Source organism: Chamaea fasciata, unplaced genomic scaffold, assembly GCF_029207755.1.
Source record: "Chamaea fasciata isolate MVZ Bird 193981 ecotype frontalis unplaced genomic scaffold, bChaFas1.0.hap1 SCAF_3, whole genome shotgun sequence".
Lineage (NCBI taxonomy): Eukaryota > Metazoa > Chordata > Aves > Passeriformes > Sylviidae > Chamaea > Chamaea fasciata.
This window is the reverse complement of record NW_027094088.1, coordinates 82,356,381-82,363,049: the sequence shown is the minus strand read 5'-3', so window position 1 is coordinate 82,363,049 and position 6,669 is coordinate 82,356,381.

The following is a 6,669-nucleotide window of genomic DNA, read 5'->3' as shown; positions in this document are numbered from 1 at the left end:
GGAAAAGAGCTACTTAAGGACAATTTTGCCACAAGTACATATATATGTTTAAATGAGCCATGAATAGATTTAAGTGGGAAGTTCAACTGACATTCCTAATTAACAGAGTATTGTAATACAAAAAACCCTTTCACTTTGAGAAGCTGGGAAAAAAATAAAGCATTTTAGAGTAGAGTTTGATCAGTTTATGAAAGAGATTATGCAACATAGTTGCCTGCAAATCCATCTTTAGGCATTGGCAACAGTAGGCAGTTACTTAGATTATCAGATTTATTTACAGGGGTTAAGGAGAAGAAAAATTTGCTCCAGACCTAAGCCCTTAATGCATACTGTCTTGGCTGTGGGCTTTTTTTACATTTGAATACTACAAGCTTCCTGGCAAGCAGAAGCAACAAGCTAGTGCCTTAAATACCTATCACCAGTTTTGCTCTCAGAGGTGTCTTACAAGGCCTCTAGGGTGGGCCAGTATCATATCACAGCATCTCCAGCATACACCCTAGGCTCCTCTTCCCTCACTCCCATGATTTCAGCACACAACTCAAAAATGTATGCACAGTCTTGCCCCTGCAGACCTCAGAGGGGTCTGTTGAGATCAATGGCTACTAAAGTCTGTCTAAAAGTGGCAGTGTGCATGTGTGTGTGCATCTCTCCTTCAGCCTCCCTCTGTGTTGTCTCTGTGTTGATGAGTGACAACTCCTCACTTCTCCAGCAAAACAGGATTATCAGCCTGAGTGACACAATCATGGGATCCAGAGAGGGCCAGCTTGAGCTATAGCTGCCAGTGTGCACGCCCACAAGTGAAAGTCTCATTGTGGAGCAAGATCATATTAATTTGGTAAATTAGATTGCTGTCAAAGATTGAAGATATTCCTGTCCCCATTCCAGATCATGTCTATTTTGCATGACTTCAACCCAGTCTCACGCTAGGTAGCAACTCAGGCATCACCTTAAGGAGTGTGTCTTGATAGCATAGGAGGTTTTTCCAGTCATTGATTTTTACATAGTTTGGAAAAAAATTAATTCCCTGTGAATTTCTCTTCTCCTATGGAATGAATTTAAACCTATTATGTATTATTTGGTTTTTTAGGCAAACTCCCTAACAATACTGAAGTATTCCAATATGAAGGGCCTTGAGGGGAAGCTGGATGAGGAGTGGCTGAGGTCACTTGGTCTGTTCAGCCTGGAGGAGACTGAGGGGAGACCTCACTGCAGTTACAACTTCCTCATGAGGGGAAGAGGAGGGGCAGGCACAGATCCCTTCTCTATGGTGACCAGGGACACGACCCAAGGGAATGGCCTGAAGTTGTGTCAGGGGTGGTTTAGGTTGGATATCAAGGAAAGGCTTTTTACCCAGAGGGTGGTTGGACATAGGAACAGGCTCCTCAGGGAAGTGGTCACAGCACCAGCCTGAGAGAGTTCAAGAAGTGTTTAGACAATGCTCTCAATCACATGGTGTGACTCTTGGGGATGGTCCTGTACAGGACCAGGACCTGGACTCAATGATTTGGGTGGGTCCTGTCCAACTCAGGATATTGTCCCGTCCAATATCCTGTGATTCTGTAATGTGGCAATATTTGAAATGGGAGTAGAATAGCAAAGAGTGTAGTAGTAATAGAATAAAGAGTAGTGAAGAGTGCTTCTTTTGGTAGAAAAACTTGCTCCTTGGTCACATGCTGTCAGTTTATACTGGCCTGGCTGTTAGGCAGCTGCACAGTGAGTCAAGCTCGGGTCTGAGCAGGGTTAGAAAGAACATGGCAAAATGTAAATGCATTTGCTGAACTGTTTCACTGTGTAGCTGCACAAAACGGGTGTAGGAACAAGTAAAGGAAGGAATAATAGCCACTTAAACAAGAAAGAATTAGTTCTTAAGCTACAGCTTGAGGTGTAACTGAACTGTTTGGTATGAAAATTATCTGGGGGCTGAGAGGGAAGTAGAACAGTAGACATTCTGCAAAAAAATCCTTATTTATGGGGAAAAGGGTGTGATAGAGGCTAGTTAGGTTGGCAGCAAATGAAGCAAAAGGGTGCTGTAAAGGGTGAGCAAAGAAAATGCTAATGAAAGATTAAGCTATTGCCAGAAAATAGGATACATCAGTACACACAATATTTATGACACAGGTAAATTATTATCCACCTAGATAATAGAATGAAAGAGTAGCAACTGAAAGATGCCTTGAGGATTCCAGATATAGCTACTGTGAGCAGAAATTGGGTAGTATCTTGTGTATGGATAATTGGCCTCAATGCATTTCACAAGAGAAGTACATTTACTGTTAATCATATAACAAATGTCTCTGGCATTCAATTTTGTCTATTTCTTCATCTGCCTGAGAATTATTTACAAAGTACAGACTGTCATTTCATGCAGAAACTGAAGATGACAGGAGTTTTCAGTACCAGGCTTGGCATGAGCAAGATACAACATTTCCTTAAAATATTTATTCAAGGAGCCAGGGAACAGTTATCGGATTCACTGTCCCTTAAAAAAAACAATTCTGTGAATAGCACTTAGAATCATCCTTTATAAAACAGTCACTTCTTTGGGGTAAACAGTTCTGCGAGACTAACTGCATGTAATTCACCAGTAGATACATAATTATAACTATACATCCCACGATGACTTCATGTGTGGTAAATGTCATGCAGGAAATGAACAAAGAAATAGAATTCTATTAGAAATGAATTGTAACTACAGTGTCTTAAAATCAATTTCTCAAATAATGACTCTCTGGTCTGTACATTACAGGAGTTTGACAGTCCAGGTTATAACTTGGAAAATTATTTCTACGCCTCTGTTTTATGTAAATTACATCCTCTTCTGGGCTCCGTAGCTTTGGCACATTTTATCACCCTGAGTAGGTTGGAGTTTGTTAGTTTTCCCTGCTTAAACTAAGGCTGGAGGTTTTATGAATACTCCAGTAGTACGTTAGGCTTTTTTTTTTTTCCTGCTTATTTTAAAATGACTTTTTATAACAAAGATAGTAGAGAAATAGGTCTCTTGTAACTGTGCAAGGGCTCCTCAGGACTAGAATATCTTATCAAATAGTTTCTGAAAATCTGGTTCATTCTCAAGAACAAAGAAGCAGCACAAACCGGCACACTGTCTAAGCACCTAGTTGTTCAGAGTATTTAGAGGCATTAACCAGTTGGTGCTCTGAATTTTAATCCGTACCACACATTTTGGCTTTGAAATGTGGAGAATGCTTTAAATATATACATCCTAAGGTAATCAGCACTTCAGACAGGAAACATATTAAGCTGGGTAGCCAGGTCCTAAAGGACAGTCCATTTAGAAATAGTGTTGGGCTTGTGGTGTTACATTTTTGGAAGTGATTTTTAGCCTAGGGATAATAGGGAAAGCCTAAGAAAACACAAGTTAGGAGTTAAAATAAAGGACTTAACACTTTTAAAGTGTTATGTTATTAATTTTCAAGTCCTTCTTAACCAGTCTTCCCAGAGGGAAGCTGGTTTGGAGCTGTACTGCAGCAGACATTTCAGACCTAAGAACACTTAATAAAGATGCAATAGAGTGAGGGATGTGCTGTACCAAGAATGGAACACAGTTTGCATACCCTTCTACTAAGTCCTGGTAAGGATGAACTTTGACAGCTTTTTAGAAGTGTAAGAACTACCTGAAAATGCTGAAACATCTCCAGTAGTAAATAAAGCAAGCCAAGGGCTGGTATCTGTCCAGGAGCCACCTGGCACAGCATATCCACAGGAATAAGTTCTCTCACATCCCAAAACAGAGAGGCAATATCCATACCACCTTCAGGACGTCGTCACCTGCTCATTGTAAACCCAGGACACCACATAGGAGAAATGCCACTTGGCCTAGGGCAAAGCCATAGAGCATGATAGCAAATTAATGGTGAGAGCAACTACATGGCAACACACTGAAAGATCCCCTGGCCCTGATGGTTTATCGGTACAGATTTAACCAAAGACTACAGTGGAGCCAAGAAACCATAGAATTACAGACAGCAAAGAGGGCATCTGAGGCAGTAGATATATTTAGGTTTGGGTTGGATAAGCCATTTCCTCACTGAGGTTCATAGGGTTAGGCTTATATTTAAGATGTGAAAAAAAAAGAAATTCCAAGGTTCAAATCTTAGATGGTGTTCAAGAAACCTTAGAAAAGTAAGTAAGCTCCAAGTGTCCAAGGATATATTTTCATTTTTAATGGAAAAGATTGATTTTGTGAAGTGTTAATGACATTTAAAGTGAGAGATGACTGCTGCATTTTCTTTCTTGGCTCCTACTGCATATCTGCTGAGATATATGGTATATGATTGGCAAATACCTTCTAAAAGCAAGGTGATAAACAAATACATGTGAATCATCAGCCCACAAGCAATCTATCAGCAGGATAGTGATGTACTGGATAATTTTTCAAATCCTACTGTATTTTACCGACATCAAATGATCATGACAGCTTAAGGGTAAAAGGAGGTTTGTCCAAGGCTGTGGCCAATTTCAAATGTGTCTTTTTCTTCAAAGGTTGTCTTTTCAATTTCCATTTTACATCCTTATGATAATATTACTGTGTATTAATGTAATTTATTACATAGTCTGTGGAAAGATCTTTCTATAAATGGAATATTGAAATCTATTCTCCAACAAATATTTATATAATTTAGTGGAAGTGAATTAGAGGTGATGGTTTGCTCACATGATATTCCTAAAGGATTTTGTTGGACTTTGGAATAGATTATAAATATTCTGTATGGAATACTTAAGAGTAAATCTAAGAAATGTTAATCAAATTATTTTTACAGTAGCCAGCATTAGTTTGTATTCACAGTTCTACAGATCCTACTGAAGTGCATTACAAAGTTGTTATAAGGGCAGAGTTCAAAAGCAGACATTTTGGGAAAGGCAAGAGCACTCTGTGGTCACAGTGTTGCCTAGAAGGCTGCCCTGAAACTGAGACTGGACAGAGCTAGAGAATAAAATAGGTATTTATTGAAAGGCTTCCAGGATCCACCTTGAACAGGACCGAAGCCTGACCAAGGCTGCACCCCGAGTCCACTACGAAAACACTACACCAAAAAAAAAACCCGCCCGGTCACGAGGTTTTACATTTTTATCAGTTTTGTGCCATTTGCATATTGGGGTTTAATTGTCCAATTACAGCTTCAGGTTGTGAGGTCCCATTCTTCTTGTTCCTCCCTTCAGTCCACCATTGTTTATGTTTTCGGGCCTGAGAGTTGTCCTTGGGGTTCAGCAAAAAGGGATTTATTTTGTCTACCTACCCTGGAAGAAAGCTTACTGACACTTAATATGAGGCTCAAAGCTACATCCCTAAGTACCATAGAATCTGCTAATATGAAAACTAGAGCTTAAAGCATCACAGAATAAGGAATAAATCTCTAATGCCTTTTATTTAAAAAAAAAAAAAAAAAAAGAGAGAGAGATCAGAACACTTAAAGATTTTGTATGTTTACCTACAATTTTATATGTTTAAAACTTTGCTGGTCAAAATTAAATCTGAAAGTGGCATGAACTTCCGTAACAGACCAAATGTTGAACTTGTCATGATGGTGAAGTGAGTGCTTGTGCCTTATGCCAGAATGAAATTCAGACTGCTGTGTTTGGCTACCCAAAGAAAAGTTGTGTCTGAAAGATGGTCATTCAGACTTCTTTGCACTGCCCCAGAGATAAATTCTATTGCTTTCTCTGAATTACTGCCTTATAAGAAAACTTCAGATGTCTTCTAGTGCTGAATACTTTAGTGGTTCTAATATACATCTACTCAAAATCATGACCATCAATGAATTTCATATAGCTTCCAAAAAAGAGCCTGTTCTGTCATCTGGATCAATTCCAAATGTGATTGATGGGTAGAAATAGACATCCCAGTATATTCACCTCCTCATGAGCATGTGCTATGAGTTGTTTATCGAACAAGCTTCTTTGTATTGCTGCACTTCAGCTATTGAGAAGGACAACACTACTCAAATTGGCAGAGCATCTGCTGGGTTGTGCAAAACCCTACATACTTTTTATTTTTGTCATAGAGCTGCCAGCAAAATGTTGATTTTATTTGCATATAAAAACCTGACAAGTGTGGTTTCAGGAAGTGGTCATGTTTTTTTAGCGTTGATTTGCATCCTTCTGCCTGTGTGAACTGAGTGTGAACAGGTTACTGAAGACATCTAAATTAAAAAATATTTCTCCTGTGTGTGTGTCTGTGTGTGTGTGTGTATATAAATATGTATATATATATTTAAATAAATATATATATATATCACCAAAAACATAAAGGCTGTGGTCAGGTCTTCTGTGTTCTGTTTTGCCTAAGATGGAAGCTGGTACATTTTTGATACCTTTTCTACAGAACCTTCCAGCAACACTGCATTCAGAGTCATCCAAAGAGTGAGAGTGAGGCCACCTCCACAAGCAGAGGGTGAATTCCTGGGAGATATTTTAGCAGACATTTTTTTGGTATGTTTGTCCTGCTCACCAGCTGTCCAGCACTGGTAAGAGAGTGAAAGGCAGGTGATTTATTTTAACTTATAAATTGGACCGAGCAGCTACAGGACATTCTGAAATTTGACTTCACCAGAAACCTTTTATAACAGGTATTTCAAATGTATTGAGTGTGAAAAGAAACAGTTCATTTCTATAATATTTTATTTATTTCTTCTTACTGTACTTTTGATATAA